This window comes from Physeter macrocephalus, chromosome 14 (genome assembly GCF_002837175.3).
Source record: "Physeter macrocephalus isolate SW-GA chromosome 14, ASM283717v5, whole genome shotgun sequence".
Lineage (NCBI taxonomy): Eukaryota > Metazoa > Chordata > Mammalia > Artiodactyla > Physeteridae > Physeter > Physeter macrocephalus.
Window position 1 is genome coordinate 15,014,889 of NC_041227.1, and position 20,037 is coordinate 15,034,925.

Consider the following 20,037-nt stretch of genomic DNA (forward strand, 5'->3'; position numbering starts at 1 on the left):
AATATATAAACAGCTCATGCAGCTCAATGTTAAAAAAACAAACAACCCAATCCAAAAATGGGCAGAAGACCTAAATAGACATTTCTCCAAAGAAGACATACAGATGGGCAAGAAGCACATGAAAAGCTGCTCAACATCACTCATTATTAGAGAAATGCAAATCAAAACTACAACGAGGTTATCATCTCACACCAGTTAGAATGGGCATCATCAGAAAATCTACAAACTACAAATGCTGGAGAGGGTGTGGAGAAAAGGGAACCCTCTTGCACTGTTGGTGGGAATGTAAACTGATGCAGCCACTCTGCAGAACAGTATGGAGGTTCCTTAAAAAACTAAAAATAGAATTACCATATGACCCAGCAATCTCACTACTGGGCATATATATACCCAGAGAAAACCATAATTCAGAAAGACACATGCACTCCAGTGTTCATTGCAGCACTATTTACAATAGCCAGGTCATGGAAGCAACCTAAATGCCCATCAACAGACGAATGGATAAAGAAGATGTGGCACATATATACAATGGAATAGTACTCAGCCATAAAAAGGAATGAAATTGGGTCATTTGTAGAGACGTGGATGGATCTAGAGCCTGTCATACAGAGTGAAGTAAAGCAGAAAGAGAAAAACAAATATCATATATTAACACATATATGTGGAACCTAGAAAAATGGTACAGATGAACAGGTTTTCAGGGCAGAAATAGAGACACAGATGTAGAGAAGAAACGTATGGACACCAAGGGGGGAAAGCCGTGGGGGGTTGGGGGTGGTGGTGTGATGAATTGGGCGATTGGGTTTGACATGTATACACTGATGTGTATAAAATGGATGACTAATAAGAACCTGCTGTATAAAAAAATAAATAAAATTCTAAAATTCAAAAAAAAGAATAAATTTGATATTGTGTACATTTTACAATAATAAAAATATGAGCCGCCATTGCAAATCATGTATGGAATTTAAAATTTTCTAGCAGACATATTTTAAAAAGTAAAAAGAAACGGGTGGGATTTTAAAAAAATTATTTAACCCACCTATCAAAAATATCATTTTAACACATCATCAATATAAAAAAGTTATTAGGGAGTTATTTTACTTTTTTTTTCATGTTAACAAAATCCGGTGTCTATTTTACACTTACAGCACATCTCAGTTCGGACTAGCCGCGTTCCAGGTGCTCGGTAGCCGCATGTGGCTAGTGGCTACCGTATTCGATCTTGCAGGCCTGGTACAAGTCTTTGAATGAATGCATTTTGTGCTTCTGTTGGATGCATCTGTGTTTTTACTTTTGACAGATGTTACCAGATTCCCTTCCATAGGTGTTAAACCAGGTTTTAATCCCACCAGCAATGTATGAGTGTGTTTCTCCACACCCTCACTTGTATAACTGCCAATTTGATAGATAAAAAGTGCCTGCTCCTTGTGGGTTTAACACAGGTTTCTCTTATTAAGGGTTAAGATCAGCATCTTGTTATATGTTAAAACCATTATGTTTCCTTTTCTGTGACCCATTGGTTCACCTCCTTTGAAGCCTGTGTTTTCTATTTCTCTGCACATTTCTCCATGCTCCCAAGACCCCACCAGAACCTGGGACTAAGTGAGCGCTCAGGGTCAAGTATTTCTGAATCATACAACGGCGGTAGCAGGGTTGTTCTCAGCAGGGAGGATTCTGTTGGCCAGAGTCTGGGAAGCAGGGTTTAATCTCTGAGGGCACACCGCCCTCTGTTGGCAAAGCTGAGTTTCTCGGCCTCAACTTGGACCAGAAGAGGAGGCTGGGCAGCTCTGGGGGGAACCAGGGGCTGCGTCTGAAGCCTGGGTTTCATTGCACTTCTGCTGTGTGGCTTTGGGTAAGTAACTTCACCTCTCTGGGCTCTCCAACTCTTTATCTGCAAAATGGAAATAATAACCGTTCCTCTCACTCACAGGCTTGCTGGAGGAATAATCAGGTGATGGGACATGAAGGAGCTTAAAAGAGGGTGTGGCACAAAACAAGGCTAAGTATATAATAGCTGGGTTTTGGAGGGTTTTGTTTGTTTGAATTTATTTTATTTATTTGGCCGCACCAGGTCTTAGTTGCGGCACACAGGATCTTTTTAGTTGTGGCATGTGGACTCTTAGTTGCGGCATGCGGGATCTAGTTTCCTGACCAGGGATCGAACCTGGGCCCCCTGTATTGGGAGTGTGGAGTCTTAACCGCTGGACCACCAGGGAAGTCCCTGGGTTTTTTTGGTTTGTTTTGTTTGGCTGGTAGCTAGAATTCTTGACATTTAGAAAGTCCAGAGTTGGGGAGAGAAAGGATGGCCTGGAGCTTAGCAAAGGAGGCAGCAGGTAGAGCTGGATATTCATGGGTCCACCACTGCCTCGCCAGCTGCCAGACCTCAGTCTCCTCTTCTGTGGAATGGCCACCTCACTTCACAGCAAGGACGGGACATGCAGCAATACCGGGGACCCTCATACACATGTGACCCCATTCCTGACCTGGGCAGGGCCCCAGCTTCCCTCCACATAGCGCCGGGCACACAGAGTGTTGAGCAAATCTAGGCTTAACACCCACCAGGGCATTTGGAATCTCCTGGCCTGGACTCTCCCTCCCAGGGACCTGTAGGGGCCTTCTGGAGACATTTTCCCCCAAAAAGCACCCCAGTGGAGGGTACCCCTGTGAGCACATCACCTGAGCACCCGCTCTTTGGTGGCGCTGGGTGAGGACCCTTTTATATGAGCCAATCTGTTGTCCTCCTGCCACAGGGCCCTGTCTTCGTATCTGCCATTCAACTCTTGCCTAATTGACAGTTACACTCAAGTCCCTCTTCTCTGAAACCTCCCGTGGCTCTCCATTGCCTGATTCCTCGCCCTGACATTCAAGGCCACGCATGGCTTAAGTCGATCTGTCTGTGGAGGGCATGCCTAGGTTGCATGAGAAGCACTCACTAACATCCTGCCCTTCCTTTAAGATTGAAGTAAGTGCCACTTCATTCATTTATTCCTCTATCATGCATTCATTCATTCAACACAATTTATTAAACACATAATTTATTTATTGATACATCTTTGTCACCTACTAGGTGAAGACGTGATTCTAGGCCTGGAGTAGAAAGCGACTGTGGTCTTAACCAATTGTAACTAAAATGTCTTAATTTTGCAAATTTTCTCAAACATGTGACCGTGTAAATGCATTGCAGGGCCCGTCCAAAGGTCTTGCGGGGGGGATGTAAATCCACCTCTGTGTCCAGCCACGTGGGGTCACCTCCTGGTGCAGGAAGCCTTCCTTGACGATGCTCTCTTCCTCCTCTGAGCTCCAAGGTCTTGACTCCTGGCTCCGTCACCAATGTGCCCTTGGAAAGTCATTTTCCCAAGTCTCAGATTATTTATATCAAGTGGTAATAACGACTCCTGCCTGGAGAGAGTTGTTGCAGGAATTGCGATAGATTAGGTGTAAAAGTGCCCGCACGCGGTAAGTCTGCATTGTATGGCAACCATCCTTAGCAGCAACAGGAGCAGCTGACTTCGGCAAGGCTGGCTCCCAGCAACTTGGGGGATCCAGAGGTTTGCTCTCTTTGCCCATTAGAGGGCACCAGAAATCACAAACGACATCCGGTCACTGCACCCTGGCTAAGCAGGTGTCCCGGAGCTCCCTAAGCGGTAAGAGTGAGGGGTTTCCGGGCTCAAAAGAGACCCCCAAGGCCAGCCAAGAGCCTGACAGTTTCCTGTGTTCCTAGGTCTGGCTGCCAGTGGTGGAGGCAGGCTGCATCTGGCCCACAAGGGCCCTCATGCCCAAAGCCCTCATGTCCATCCCTGGCTACATCCCACAGCCCAGGACAGTGTGGGTAAAAGAGCTCTAGTTTCTGGAGCTGGCTCTTCACGTTTCTGTCTCTTGACCTTGGGCAAGTGACTTGACCTCTCTGAGCTTCAGTGTCCTTTTCTATAAAATGGAAATGTTACTGGTCCCAAAGAAGGGAAAAGCCTCTCTGTGGAGAGGGTATGGCCATGATTGTTTGTGTCGCTTTCACCCAGTAAATATGCTACAGTGTAATTTGCTGTTTTCTGCTGATGACAAATGTAATGTGTTGATTAATCCAAGTGTTGTATTGAGCGCCTTACCATGAACCTCGCCCTGTACTGGTTAATGAGATTGACAAAAATAAAGCTAGGGGTTTTTGTTAGGGGTAGTGAGATTCTGGGTGATAGATTTCTACCACCTCAGCCCCCCTCTATCCTCCAAACTCGCTACAATGTTGATGCATTGCTTTTACCATGATGGAAAAGGAAGAAAGGGAGGGACACTGACTGGGTACCTACTATGTACCAGATGCTTCCACGTCATCCTTCCTCTAAGACAGCAGGCTCCTTGCAGACAGGGACCACCTGGCTTGCTCACCGCCATATTCTCCGTGCCTAGCACGATGCCTGGTACATAGTAAGGTCTCAATAGATACGTGTTTAATGATCAAGAATGACTTGTGCAGAGTTTACAAAGGAGGAGCTGAGGTTCAGAGAGGTTGTGTGACTTGTCTGAGGTTACCCAGCTAATGGGATGCAGGGCCAGGATCCTGAGGAAGTTCTTTCTGCTCAGTGCCTGTTCTTCCTCCCTCCATCCTCACACCCCTTTGTCCAAAACAGCTTATCTTACAAATACATACTTATGTAGTAGTGGTTAAGCAACAATCCTAAGAAGTGGGTGTTAGAATTTCCCCCATTTTACAGATAGGAAAACTGAGGCACTGGTCTGTTAACCAACTTGCCCAGATCACACAGCCGGTAAATGGTAGAACCAGGATTCTAAGCCAGGCATCCTGTCACTGAAACACTTGCAGGTGACCACTCTGCCATGCTACCTCTTGGAGGGGCTGCTGGGTGTGAATCTTATCTTCTCGATGCCCTGGGGGAGCCCTGGAGGACCTGGATCATGCCGTCTTTTGTACAGCCCCTGGAGCCCCTGGCACAGTGTTGCGCATGCTGCAGGCCCTCAGTTCAGGCCCTCTGGCTGGGGGGTTTGTCCATCAGGGGAGGCCCCTTAGCTGCTGTTGCCCCATTTAGAAGTTAGTTGGTGGCCCTGGGTTTCTAGTGCAAGGTCATCTCTACCCTTTGAGCCTAGAGCCACCTGTCCATGCCTCACACCCTCCTATACACACCTGCCAGCAGCAGATGGCACTTTGAGGATGGGGGGAGGAGGCAAGAGTTGGACTTTGGCCCCTTTATCTGCACTCCTTTCCCCACTCTTAGACAGATGTATGTCCAGAAGTGTATGGCCTGTGTGCACATGGGCATCTATCTATCTATCTATCTATCTAACTATCTGTCTATCTATCTATCTATATATGCACGTGAGCCCACGTGTACAGTGCATTCCCATGCACATGCCTGTGGATATAAGCAGTCCCGTGTGTGAGTGCATATGTGTATCTGGCTGTGGTATGTGTGCTCCTATCCGAGGGTGCAGACGTAGACTTGAGTGTGAGCCCGAGTTGATGTGCAGCTTTGCACATGTATGTGATGTGGAAAGACAGAGCACCAAAGTGGAAGGGCAGCTCCTTGCCTAGTCTCAGTTTCCTCATCTGTAAAATGGGGACAGTAATGGTCCCTCACTGGTGGAACAGTGCCAGACACACAGAAAGTACCATAATATTGGCCATCATCATTATTATTATTAATAACCTCCCAGGGGTTGTGTGGAGATTCCACGAAATAATAGCTTTGAGGGTCTGGCTCAAGAAATGTTTCTCCCATCATCCTTAGATCAGTTGTCTTTTTCTTCTTTCCCTTGGTTTTAGCATCGCAAAGGTAATATAACAATGGTCTAGTTTGGGAAATAGAGGTGGGGAAGGGTGGGGCACCTGTCACCTAGAACCCCATCACCCCCAACACAAGTAGTATTTTCTTTCTTTTTAATTAAGAGTTGTGGTTTTTTTAAAATTTATTTTTGGCTGCGTTGGGTGTTTGTGGCTGTGCACGGGCTTTCTCTAGTTGCGATGAGTGGGGGCTACTCTTCGTTGCAGTGCACGGGCTTCTCATTGCAGTGGCTTCTTTTGTTGCAGAGCACAGGCTCTAGGCGCCTGGGCCTCAGTAGTTGTGGCGCACGGGCTCAACCGCTCCGCAGCACGTGGGATCTTCCGGGACCAGGGCTCGAACCCGTGTCCCCTGCATTGGCAGGTGGACTCCTAACCACTGCGCCACCAGGGAAGCCCAATAGTTTTTTTAAAATTAATAGTTGCTGTACAATATTTTATGTTACAAGTGTACAATATAGTGATTCAGAATTTTTGAAGGTTATACTCCATTTATAGTTACTGTAAAATATTGGATATATTCCCCATATTGTACAATATATCCGTGTAGCTTATTTTATACCTGATAATTTGTACCTCTTAATCCCCTACCCCTATTTAGTATTTTTATTTCTGCTATTTCTTTCCAGACTTTGTTCATAAGTAAGCTAGCACAAGGCTTGGCACTAGGATGGTGCTTTAAGCACATTTGGATCGATTAACAAACATTTTTTTTCAGCTTAGATGACTAAACTGAGTATTTTTTATCCTGCTTTTGTTCCCTTATCATGGGCATTTTCTGTGTGACAGCCAGTAATTTATAATTATTAGAGATAATAGAAGAAAATTAGAAACTTCCCAATGCCCCCAAACTGGGAAATAGTCAATTGAGTTATGGAAGAGTCACTTTAAGAAATGTTGTGGGGGCTTCCCTGGTGGCGCAGTGGTTGAGAGTCCACCTGCCGATGCAGGGGACACGGGTTCGTGCCCCGGTCCGGGAGGATCCCACATGCCGCGGAGCGGCTGGGCCCGTGAGCCATGGCCGCTGAGCCTGCGCATCCGGAGCCTGTGCTCCGCAACGGGAGAGTCCACAGTAATGAGAGGCCCGCGTACCGCAAAAACAAAAACAAAAACAAAACTACAGTGAGATACTTCTACACACCCACTAGGGTGGCTATAATCAACAAGACAGATAATAACAAGTGTTAGTCAGGGTGTGGAGAAATGAGAACACTTGTACACTGCTGGTGGGAAAGTAAAATGGTGCAGCTGCTTTGAAAAACAGTCTGGCAGTTCCTCAAAATATTAAGAATAGAGTTACCATATGACCCAGCAATTCCACTTCTAGGTCTGTACCCAAGAGAAATGAAAACATATGTCCACTCACACATGTTCATAGCAGCATTATTCACAAGAGCCAAAAGGTGGAAACAAGCTAAATGCCCATCAACTGAGGCATGGACATATTAAATATGGTCTATTCACACAGTGGACTCTTATCTGGCAATAAAAAGGAATGAAGTACTATGTATGCTACACTGTGGGTGGACCTTGAAAACATAGTCAGTGAAACAGGCCAGTCACAAAAGACTTTGTGTGATTTCCATTTTGTATGACTCCATTTATATGAACTGTCCAGAACAGGCAAATCCATAGAGACAGAAAATAAATTGGTGGTTGCCTTGGCCCGGGAGGGGCAGGAAATTAGCAGGGGGAGGGGGGTGCTAGGGAATTACTACTAATGGGTAGAGGGGTTTTGAGGGGAATGATGAGAAAGTTCCAAAATTGTTTGTGATGAATATAGTAAAAGCCATTGAATTCTATAATTTAAATTTATAAATTATATAAAATTATAATTTAAATGGGTAAATTGTATAGCATGTGAATTTTATCTCAATAAAGCTGTTATAATATATTTTTTAAAAGGATGGAAACCGAAGATGACAATGAAAATATACACCATCATTTATTAACAGCATGGACTATGGACCAAGTACTTGGTAATCTCATTTAACTTTCACAACACCCTTGGTAGGTTATTTTCCCCATTGTACAGATGGGGATGAGGTTCAGAGGTTTTGATAAGTGGCCCAAAGTCACTCAGCTCTTTTGTGGTAGAGCTGTGATTTGAACCCAGGCTCATCTGGAAGGTCCATGCTCAGTCTGAAGTACTTTTGTTGTAGTTTCCGTTCAAGATGGCAACGCAGGAGGCTGCTGAACTCACCTCCTCCCACGGACTCACGGAATCTCCAGATACATATGGAAGAGTTTCCTCTGAAAAAAAACCTCCAAAACTAGCTGAGTGACCCCCTACGCATCGAGAGAATGAGAAAAAACTCACATGGAAGCAGGTAGGCAAGGCTGAGACACAATCTCGCCATAAACCCCATCCCTGGCACGGTGTCCCACAAGTGGAAAGGAACTCAAAACCCTGATCTTCTCCCTGAGGAGTGAAGGGTTTGAACCCCACATATAGCACCCCAACTTTTCAGACCTGCACTTTAAGTACTTTTGTTGTCTTCTTGGAAGGGGCCGGGAGTTGGTACACCCAGCCGGCTGGACACACATGCAGCTTACAGGACATGTAGGGCCCAGGATCTGGGTCTCCTCCCTAGTCTTTAGCCTGGGCAGCCAGAGATCATGGTCAGGGCTTTTTATCACTCCCTGAAGCCTTCTCCCAGCATCTCCCTGTTTATGGCCCCTTAAGCAGACACCCAACAAAGGGCCCAGAAGGGCCCAAGAGGCCCCAGAACTGGCTTGGCAAACAAATGTGACTCAGGTCTCTCCAAGGCAGCATTCAAGCCTGGGCCCTGGGCAGCTCCCACAACTTCCATCTTTACTATATGGAGATAATAATACATGTGCACTAAGATGTATGGACAAAGATGTTCATCACAGCATTGTTTATAATAGGGGAAAACTAGAAAGAATCTAAATGGTCAACACTGGGGGACTGGTTACTATGCAACAGAACGTACAAGGGATTAATACCATGCAGCCCTTAGAAGTCCTGTGGTAGAAGAATGCTTCCTGACATAGGACGAGGTTCATATGACAACGTCAAGTGAGAGAAGCAGACACCTGCTAGCCATCCCCACTCCTCACCACCACCCAGGCCAACCCCTGCTTGCATCCTACCATCTAGCCACATTAAACCTCTTATGGTCCCCTGAAAGCCCCAGGCTTTCCCTCTTTTCAGGCATTTGCACTTACTGTCCCCTCTGCCTAGAATGTCACTTCCCATCTCTTCCTGTAACTCTTTCAAACTGGCTAACTCTGGTTCAGCCGACAGGTCTCAGTGGAAACGTCTCTTCCCCTGGGAAGTACTCTCGGGCATTTGGGCTGGCGCAGGGCCCCTCTGTTCTCTCACCACCCCTGTGGGTCCCCCAGCATGGCACGTGTCACACTCTCTGTGACGGGACATTTAACTTCCTGCTTCTCACATTTGATGCCAGAAGATGAAGACAGACCTCCAGCTCTGTGTGACCATCTCACAAGTACCACGCTGGTCCAATCTATTGAGGATATCATGCTAATAGGACTTGGTGATCAGTAACTGTTACACACCTTAGCTGGCTCACTAAGACACACATACACACACACACACACACATGCACATCTATATAATATATGGAGAGAGAAAGAGGGAAGGAGGGAGGGAGGGAGAGAGAGAGAGAGATCTATGTTGCAGTCTTGGAGCAGAATTCCTTCTCTGGGAAAACTCAGTTCTTGCACTTAAGGCCTTCAGTTCACTGGAGGAGGCCCATCTACATTACGGAGGGTAACATCCTTTTCTTAAAGCCAACTGGTTGTAAATGTTAATCACATCTTTAAAACACCTTCATAGAAACATCTATGCTTAAACAAACAACTGGGCACCAGAGCCCAGCCAAGTGGACACATAACATTAATCATCACAGACCCTACTCCTGGTACCAATTACTTGATCAACCGAGACTCTTACTTGGAAACAAAAGAAACCACTCTGGTTCAAACAAGAGAGATTTATTCTAAGATATTTGAGAGACTCTCCATAAAGGCCAGAGTATAAGACCTTTCTTCTTTCCTAATATAAACACTGAAAGTTAAAAATTCCCCTAGACACTGCTTTAGATGCATCCCACAAATGATGATATACTGTATTTTCATTTTCACTTAGTTTGAAATATTTTCTAATTTTCTTCATGATTTCTTCTTGGATGCCTGAGTTATTTATAAATGTATAAATACATTTCAAAATATCTGTGTTTATTTAGATATAGTGTTATTAATATATAATTCCATTCCACTGTGATCAGAGGAGACACTGTAAGATTTCAGTATTTTGAAATATAGAGAGACTAGCTCAAGGCAGAGCATAAGTCTGCCCTGGTGAAGGTGCCACACGCACTTGAAGAGAAGTTGTTGGGTATAATGAACTATAAATGTCAATTAGCTCAAGGTGGCTGCTGGTATTATTTAGATCATCAAGTTTTTACTGATTTGGTTTGTTACTAGTTGACTTACATTGACTGAGAAACAGCTATTAAAATCTCCAACTATTGACATTTGTACACACATGTTCTCAGCGACATTATTCACAATAGCCAAAAGGTGAAAGCAACCCAAATGTCCACTGATACATGAATGAATAAACAAAATGTGTATATACATACAATGGAATATTATTTAGCCTTAAAAAGAAAGGAGGACTTCCCTGGTAGCACAGTGGTTAAGAATCCGCCTGCCAATTCAGGGGACACGGGTTTGATCCCTGGTCCGGGAAGATCCCACATGTTGTGGAGCAACTAAGCCTGTGTGCCACAACTACTGAAGCCTTCCCACCCTAGAGCCCATGCTCCGCAACAAGAGAAGCCACCGCAATGAGAAGCCTGCGCACCACAACAAAGAGTAGCCCCCGCTCACCGCAACTAGAGAAAGCCTGCACGCAGCAACGAAGACCCAACGCAGCCAAAAATAAATAAATTAATTTTAAAAAAAGAAAGGAAATTCTGACACATGCTACAACATGGCTGAATCTTGACGACATCATGCTAAGTGAAACAAGCCAGTCACAAAAAGACGAGAACTATATGATTCTACTTATATGAGGCCCCTAGAGTAGTCAGATTCATAGAGATAGAAAGCAGAAGGGTGGGATTAGCAGATGCAAACTATTACATATAAGATGGGTAAATGACAAGGTCCTACTGTGTATCACAGGGGACTATATACAATATCCTTTGATAAACCATAATGGAAAAGAATATGAAAAATAATGTATATATAAGTATAATTGAATCATTTTGCTGTACAGCAGAAATTAACACATTGTAAATCAACTATACTTCAATAAAATAAAATATATGAAGCATATATATGTATGTGTATATATATATATATATATATATATATATATGTAAAAAAGAAAAAGAGAGAAAGTAGAAGGGTGGTGGCCAGGGTCTGAGGGGAGGGGGAATGGGGAGTTGTTTGATGGGTAGTGTTTCTGTTCTACAAGATGAAAAAGCTTTGACGATCAGTTGGACAAAATGTAAATATATATAACACGGCAAAATTATACACTTAAAATGATTAATATGGTAAATCTTATGTTATATGTATTTTACCATTACAACTTAAAAAATTTTTTTTTAATCTTCAACTGTTATTGTAGATTCTATTTCTCCCTTCAATTCTGTCAAGTTTTGAATTGTGCATTTTAAAGTTTAGATACTAGACACATATACAGTTATAACTGGCATAGCTTCCTGATGAAACGACCTACATTGATTATAAACAAAAAACAATATTATTCTCATATACACAGATTGGAATTCCCTACTTCCAGCCACTTCATGTGGTGATTAAAAGCATGAGCTCTAAAGTCAGAGAGTCCGATTACGCCACCTATCTGTTGTGTATCCTAGAAAGGTTATTTAATTTCTTTGAGCCTCAGTTTCCTCATCTGTAAAATGGGCTTCATAGCTGTATCTATTTCCCAGGATTGCCATAAAGATTAAGCATAAACAGCACCCAGCCCAGAGCCTAGTACACAGTAAGCACTCAAGGTGTGTCAGCTATCATCATCATCATTGTCATCATCATCGTTGTCATCACATATGTATGTGTGGATAGAAATCATAATGGATGAGGAAGGCTTTGGAAGGCAAGTCATAAGAGGAATCTTTGAAGGAAGCCAGGTAATCCTGGACAGAGACAAACATGAGCACTGGCCTCATGTGTCTGCAGAGCTATAATGAGATGGGAAGAAGCAACCAATTATTTCTGGGGACCCTAGGGAAGATGATGACCCAAGAAGGAACCACAGACAGTGGTCAGCTTGAAGGAAGAACCCACTACCAGAGTTTTGACCTATGATAGTATCAGATTTGGGGGAGGAAGTGAGCTCCCCAAGCCAGGAACTGTGCAGAGCTAAGGCTCGGTGGGCAGCTGTCAGGGAGAGGATTCCTGCACTGGTGGGAGGTGGAGGAAATGACTTATGAGGTCCTGTCTTTGGCCTTGGTCTCTCTGGATAAGGCTCCGAAGGTTCCATCCCCTCTTTGGCCACAGCCAGTTAGAGGCCATTTCAGGATTACGGGCAATACCCTTCCCTCCTCCTCTGTCTGTCCTCTGTGTGATTCTATTCCTTGATCACAGCCAAGCTCCCACCCCACTACCTCTGGGCCTTTGCACATGCCATATCCACTGCAAAGAAGTACATCCAGGTTTTGTGGACCTGAAACTTATAAAGCTGGGAGACTTCCTTTAAGGAAAAGAGAACAAAAAATCAGATAAGAATGTGAGTATTTAGAACCAGAAACAAAACCACAACGAATTTTTTGTGTGTGTGTAGGGCCAGCATTGTTTTGCTTTTACTATTTTCATTTTTTATATCTTTTTCAACAGAAACAGACTCACAGACATAGATACACACAATAGAGACACACATAAAGACCACAATAGATTTGTGGTTGCCAAGGGTGAGAGGGGGTGGGGGAGGGATGGAATGGGAGTTTGGGATTAGCAGATGCAAATTATTATACACAGAGTGGATAAACAACAAGTTCCAACTATATAGCACAGGGAGATAACTATTCAATATCCTATGATAAACCATAATGGAAAAGAATATGATGTACATATACGTATAACTGAATCACTTTGCTATACAGCAGAAATTAACACAACATTGTAAATCAACCATATGTCAATAAGATAAAATTTTAAAAATAATAAATTGTCATCTTTTTCAAGTGATATTGGTTTTTCAATTGATTGAGGTGATATCAGGTATCTGTTTAAAATAAATTTGAGACATGCGCTCCATGAGGGCAAGGAGTTTTGTCTTATTTGTTCACCTCTGTTATCTCCCAAACCTCAACAATGCCTAGACAAGTAGATAATTGGTAAATATTTGTTTAATGAAATTAATTAAATAAAAATAATAAGCAGATGATAGCGTAAGTGTACCTAAATATGGCAAAATTTGCGATGAAAAACCACAACGAATTTTTTTTTTTTTTTTGTGCGCGGTACACGGGCCTCTCACTGTTGTGGCCTCTCCCGTTGCGGAGCACAGGCTCCGGACGCGCAGGCCCAGCGGCTGCGGCTCACGGGCCCAGCCGCTCCACGGCATGCGGGATCCTCCCGGACCGGGGCACGAACCCGTGTTCCCTGCATCAGCAGGCGGACTCTCAACCACTGCGCCACCAGGGAAGCCCCACAACGAATTTTTAAAAGCTGATGAACACTAGACAATATCTAGAAAAATAACATAATATTTACATTTATCACCTGATACACCTCTATAACATTGTTATTCCTACCTTTTGGCTGTATACTTTTAGGATAACCTCTTCATAAGACATTGATTTTGTAATGCCATTTTCTTTTCTTTTTTTAAAATTTATTTACTTTTGGCTGTGTTTGGGTCTTCGTCGCTGCACGCGGGCTTTCTCTAGTTGTGGCAAGCGGGGGCTACTCTTTGTTGCGGTGTGCTGGCTTCTCATTGTAGTGGCTTCTCCTGTTGCAGAGCACGGGCTCTAGGCGCACGTGCTTCAGTACTTGTGGCTCGCGGGCTCCAGAGCGCAGGCTCAGAAGTTGTGGCGCACGGGCTTAGTTGCTCCGCGGCATGTGGGATCTTCCCGGACCAGGGCTCGAACCCGTGTCCCTTGCCTTGGCAGGCGGATTCTTAACCACTGTGCCGCCAGGGAAGTCCCAATGTCATTTTCTTTAGAGAAAATAAGAAGGTAATTTAGCCTTTTCTCTAGCACAGTTGACCAAAAGGTTTTTTGTTTGTTTGGTTGTTTTAATTGTTGATAGTTTAGAAAAGTTTCTTTCAACTTAACAACTCATTATGGGTGAGGTCATAAAATTTTAGGATTGTTGTCAAATTTAGAAAAACATCTATCAAGTTTCTTTCATAGAGGAGGTGTAAGATTTCAGGACTTTTTATGTTTCCTTGATCATTAATCTTAAAAATCCTTTGAATAAGGTGCCGCCTGTTAATCAGTTTGTTGCCAGTGTCCTCTTAGCAATGATGTATTTTGAGTTCTGTTATTTTCATCGATGCGGTAGTCCGTGACAACTTCCCCTTAGCTGCTAGCTCCTCAAAAATGCCACCGCCGTGCCAGCAATACACCAAATGAAGGGACGTATGACCGAGGGGGAAGTCAAAGAGAAAAGAGGCAGGATTCTTATTCAGCTGCAGTTAAATTAGCTTTACTTTGGCAAACTCTACAACACCATGTGATCAGGAGTGTGCCTTGCTTGGGCCCCTCCCAGGTCACCGGAAGGTGTCTGGCAAGTGAGGGGCTCTGGAGCTTAAGCTTTGTAGCTTCATGGTAAGCCTGGTAAATCCATTTCTGCCTCTTCCCAGAACGGAGCCTCTGCTCCGCCTACTGCTGTTGCATGTGGGTTACAGCTTCTCATCTTGTCCATCTCTGTTCAAGCATCACTTCATCCAGGAGGCCTCCAAAATAGGTTAGCTGCCCCATGAGGCTGGAGGCCACGTCTGTCTGTCTAGCTCACCCTGTCCACTCCGTATACAGAGCAGAGCCAGGTACATAGTACAACCATAGACTCCAAAGGCTGAAGTGACCTGCCAAGTTCACCCAGACAGTTAACTGCCAGAGCTGGAAATCAACCAGGAAGGAAGGAAGGAAGGGGGAGAGGGAGGGAGGAACTCCAGCTTCCCAGACAGCCTGTAGGCCTCGGACATAGAACTGTGTTTCCTGCCAGACCCCTTCAGAGCCCGAGCTGGCCGGCTTCCCTTCCTCCATCCTGGGTGGCTAATCAGGAACCCCCAGAGGAGGTCATCTGAGTCCTAGAGCAGAAATCTCTCTCCCCGGCACCACGGTTGTGAAGCATAGAAAAGAGTGTGAACCTGGGTTTGAATCTGCCGGCCACTTCTTGGCAGCTGTGTAGCTTTGGGCAAGTTGGAATCATCTCTCTGTGCTTTGTTCCATATTCTCATTTCTAAAATGAGCCTTATGACCTCCCTCCCCCGACCCCCCCCCCCCCCCACGGGGCTGGCTGGAGGACCTTAGACAGCGTTAGATTAGAGGAAGTTTTCTGGCTCTGGAGACGGCACCAAGTTGCAGACCTCTTTGGTTTTTGCTTGTTTGAATTTAATTTTTATTTTCTATTGGAGTATAGTTGATTTACAGTGTTGTGTTAGTTTCAGGGGTACAGCTAAGTGATTCAGTTGTACGTATATCCATTCTTGTTCAGATTCTTTTTTCATATAGATTATTAGAGAATATCCTCCATGTTTCCCCTTTCGTAAGCATAGGTTTGTTTTCAAAGTCTGTGCAGGGCTCTCTTTGTGAATCAGGACCTAAGCAGAGCCCTTTCTTTCTCTCTCCAGCCTGAGCCTGTCTCAAGCCCCCATCCCCAACCCAGTCCCTTGAGGGTCCTTCCAAGGCTTCTGCTGATGCTTCTTCTTGGCTGATGTCAACCAAGATGCTTGTTATGGTAAAGTAACTCTGGACTGAGCATATATTCTGCCCTCCCACCTGCCTCTTGATTTGAGGGGATGAAGGGCACACCTCTGTCATGGGTGAGCCTCACACCCACAGAGGTCAGAAGGTGGTTGCCTCTGGATTATGAATTCCTCTCGGTGGGCCAGCCCTTTCTCACCAAGTGTCCCCAGCACCCAGCACAGGGCCTGGCCCAGGGTCACACCCAGTAAACGCTGGCTGGGAATTAAGGGAGATGCTGGGACACTGACTGTCCCAAAGCAGTCACCCCTGGCTCACCACAGTGGCCACTGGGGAACAAGGGGTAATGTATCTACTGTGTGCCAGGCACCAAGCTCAGCTTTGCTACCTGCTTCTCTTGTTTCCCCGATGCCCTGAAAAATAGGTACTACCATCCCCATTTCACGGAGGTGGAGACTGAGGCTCAGCCAGGACAAACCACTTACTTAAGCCCACCCATATGCTGAGTGGTAAAGCTTGGAGGGGATATTCCAATCAGGGCTCCTGGCTCTGCTTACTGCTCTCCCTATTAGTCCTTAACCTAGAATTCCCCCCAGGAAGTCATTTTTTCCTGTTAAGGAATGCTCCTCTGTTAAAATGTAGCACTATGGCAAATGAGTCTAAAATTACATTTTAAAAATTGAACACTATTTTCTACCCAGGGGTAAAAACAACTGTGAACTCCTCAAGGGAAGGAATGGGATTTTTGTTGTTGTTGTTGTTCTTGTATCCTCACTGCCTATCACAAGTTCTGGCATGGAGCAGGATTTCAATAGACGTTTGTTGAATGACTGTGTGAATGTGTGAGTGAGTAGATGAAAACAGCCATCTCACCAATCAATGGCCCATCCCTGTAGAATCATAGCTCATTTGGGCAAGATGAGACCCCCTAACCTAGTGGTCACAAACGTAGCATGTGGGCTATACAGTTCATAAGAAGGCGTTGTTTAATCCACATAATATCTTTAAAATTTTTTAATTACTTGTCAATATTTAAAAATTAGGTTTCACATAAAATCTAGATTTTCACCTTGTGGCAGAGACTTTCACCAAAAGTCTACCTTTCTCCAAACCCATACCCTGTTCTTCCCTGCACAGAGCAAGACTCTGTTTCCCAGCCTCCCTTGCGGTTACGATGATCATGTGATTACATTCTAGCCAGTGGAATGCGGGCAGAAGTAATATGTAGCACTTCCTGCCCAGTTCCTAAAACCTCCCTCCCAGTCCTCCACACTCTTTTCTGGGTCTGTGGGGCAGGTGCAGAAGATCCAGGGGGGACTCCTAGGCCTTAGGAGATGGCAGAGCCAAAGATGAAAGGAACGTAGCTCATCCATGGCTGTGTGGAGCCTCCACGTTGGACTATGGTGGGAACAGGAAACACATCTTTACAATATCAAGGCCATGCGCTTTGGGATTTTTTGTTACAGCAGCCTATCCTGACTAATACATCTTCTCTTGAAAAATCAGAAATCTGGCAACACAGGGCTTACTTTTGTATGCGACAATGATGAGCTGGACTTTTGTAGCTGTTGTCTGTCCCCTTCAGCCTAGCTGGCATTTTCCAGCTCACCTGATCCCTGCTGTCAGTCTGCCTGGCTTCTAGAGCTATTTCATTTTGCAGCTCCTGCTCAAATTCAATCTCTCCCTCCAACATATGGGGAAATTGAGGCACAGAGGGGACCAGGGGCCAGCTTCAGGTCACAGTGTGTTGGGGATAGAGCTGAAACTTGGACTGAAGTCTCCTCATTCCTACTCCAGTCTTCTTCCTCAGGATCTTTCTTAGGAAGTGACAAAAGAGGGAGCTGTTCCAAGTCTAGGGCCCTTTTGGGGTGGAGGGGGAGTTAGGTGGCCAAGAGGGAGAGGGGGCACCCCAGATGGTGGAGGGGGCACCCCAGATGGTGGAGGAAGGGAAACCCTGACTCCTCTGTGACTCCAGTTGGCCTAAGGGTTAGAAATGCCCGACAGGCAGAGTGAGGAGCTGGGCCTGCAGGTCTGGTTCAGAAGCCTGACTCTAATCGTCCTCGTCTCGCTCCCTCTAGGGAAAGGGCCCATGTCCTTGACTGCCTAAGCAAGAAGCAAGAACGAATTCTCCCTCCCAGACAGTCAAATCCCGAAAGAAATGAATGTGCAAATTCACATCCCATGTTGAGGTAGCTGTGCCAGGAATGTCCGAGTGGTGAGTGCTGGGAGGGAACCCTGGGAGGTGTGGACAGAGCCATCCTGGTGAGCCCTCTCTTAGTGGCCGGGCTGGGCTGGGGCTTCGCCTCCCCCTCTCAGTCACTCTAATTCCCTAATACCTTGAGCACCTGACAAACATACGTTTTCTGGAGGGCTCGGAGAAAATGCACCTCACCTGAGGAAACTTCCCGGCATCCCTTCCCATGCTTTCCTGCAAGGGAGGCAGCATCTGCCATGGAGATGATTGTGGATGCCCAGGGGCAGCTGAGAAGCCACAGATCCTTCTTGGGCTCCGTGATCTTGCCTACCCAGACCAGACTCCTGCCTGGATCCCACGGCAGCTTTGCCAGAAGCATCGTTTGCTCATACCTTCTCCAAGGCTTATCCTCCCCTCCTCCACTGACGGCCAGCTGTCTTCCCCAGCTCAGACTGGAAAAGTCTCTTGGAGACTTGAATTTGCATCCAACACCCCCCCCTCCACCGCCGCCGTATTGAAAGGAACAGAGAGAAATCACTAAGTTGAGGGCCTGGGTAGAGAAAGAAGAAAAGGGAGTCCCCTCTGTCTTTGAAGTTTGTTCAGAGCTGTTGATGCAGAAAGGCTTTGCTTGAAAACTCCATGAACCCAAAAGAGGCTTGGGCACAAAAGCTCTGAGTTGCCCTGAAGAAGTGATGACACAGCAGTTACACCGGATGTGCATCAAACACTAATAACACAAACCCTTACAGAGGCCTACAATCCCTTACTCAACCTTCCGGTGGCAGCCAGAAAGTCTGAGCAAAATAATTTAAGTTTAGCACCCAAACTCATTTGGTGGCAAAAACCCAACCTGATCAGTTGTATGAATATGCATACATTATTCTCTGCAGAAATATTAATGTGTTTAATTATGGCATGCTAACCCAGACCACACACTAATATCTTTTTTTTAAGTTTTTTATTTTATATTGGGGTATAGTTGATTTACAATGTTGTGTTAGTTTCAGGTATACAGCAAAATTGTTCAGTTATACATATACATATGTCCATTCTTTTTCAGATTCTTTTCCCATATAGGTTATTGCAGAATATTGAGTAGAGATCCCTGTGCTATACAGTAGGTCCTTGTTGGTTATCTATTTCATATATAGTAGTGTGTATATATTAATCCCAAACTCCTAATTTAATCCCCCCCACCACTAGCGTCTTACTATAACATATGGCACGTGCTTTCTAAAACCCCCAAACTCCCCAAATCCCAAAATGCATAAGGGCCCTGAGACATCGGTGTTTTAGATAAGGAATTGGGGCACTTATACATTCTAAGTGCTTTACATCCATTAACCCACTTAATCCTTGCGATGACCCTATGGGGTAGAACTTAAGATTCTTCTTCCCATTTTATAGATGAGGAAACCGAGGCAGAGAGAGGTGAAGTGACTTGCTTCACAGCTGGTGTTGGAGCTGGCGTTTGGACCCAGGCATCCCGGTTCTGGAGTCCACTCTCTGAACCCCTCCACCGTCTGCCTTGCTAGGCAAGGTGGGCGTGGGGTGGGTGGGAAACAGAAAATAACCATTTTAAGCCTCATGTGCAACAAGTACACACCCAGGAGGGCATACAAGGAGCAAACCTGCTGCCACAGGTGTTCTTGATGGTAACCCCGCCATCCAGGTTGCCCTGGTACTGTCCTGGGTTCAGCACTGGAACTCCTGCGACCTAGAAAACTCATCAGGCCCATCCAGCTGGGACGGATGCTCACCCTAGTTCTTGGGGACCATGTGCCTCTTCTCTTATGAGTATTGTGAGCATCAGGACCCACTGAGGGGGATTCTGGGGTCTGGGGATGCGTATTGTTCATACAACATGGCTTCTGAACACAAACAAGGATCTCCTGTGGGCACTTAAGCAAGACATGGGGAGGAAACCCTGAAAGAGGTGCCGGCTGTGTCAGATTCACCCAGCGGCAGTGTGTCTGTCTCCACCTCAGCACCTTCCTAAGGGGTTTACAAGAACGAGGGCACTCTATCAGGTTTTCCCCTTGAGTGCTGACTTTGGACTCCATTGTAAACAATGGAGGTTGTTGTGGGGATATACCCTTGGGAGGGGATTTACTCTGATGTTCCAGTTTAGAAATGACTGGCCCACATCCCCA

General features: G+C 45.3%; 1 long non-coding RNA gene across 1 annotated transcript in view; it reads left to right on the forward strand.

Annotated features, from left to right (window-relative positions):
* The window catches only part of LOC102985497 (uncharacterized), a 33,261-nt gene extending 24,020 nt beyond the window's left edge, over nucleotides 1-9,241 (forward strand). The window contains exons 2-4 of the long non-coding RNA XR_448843.2: nucleotides 7,697-7,770; nucleotides 7,954-8,121; nucleotides 9,056-9,241. This is a non-coding gene — a long non-coding RNA (uncharacterized lncRNA). The remainder of the gene's footprint in view (nucleotides 1-7,696; nucleotides 7,771-7,953; nucleotides 8,122-9,055) is intronic.
* Nucleotides 9,242-20,037: the final 10,796 nt, after the last annotated feature.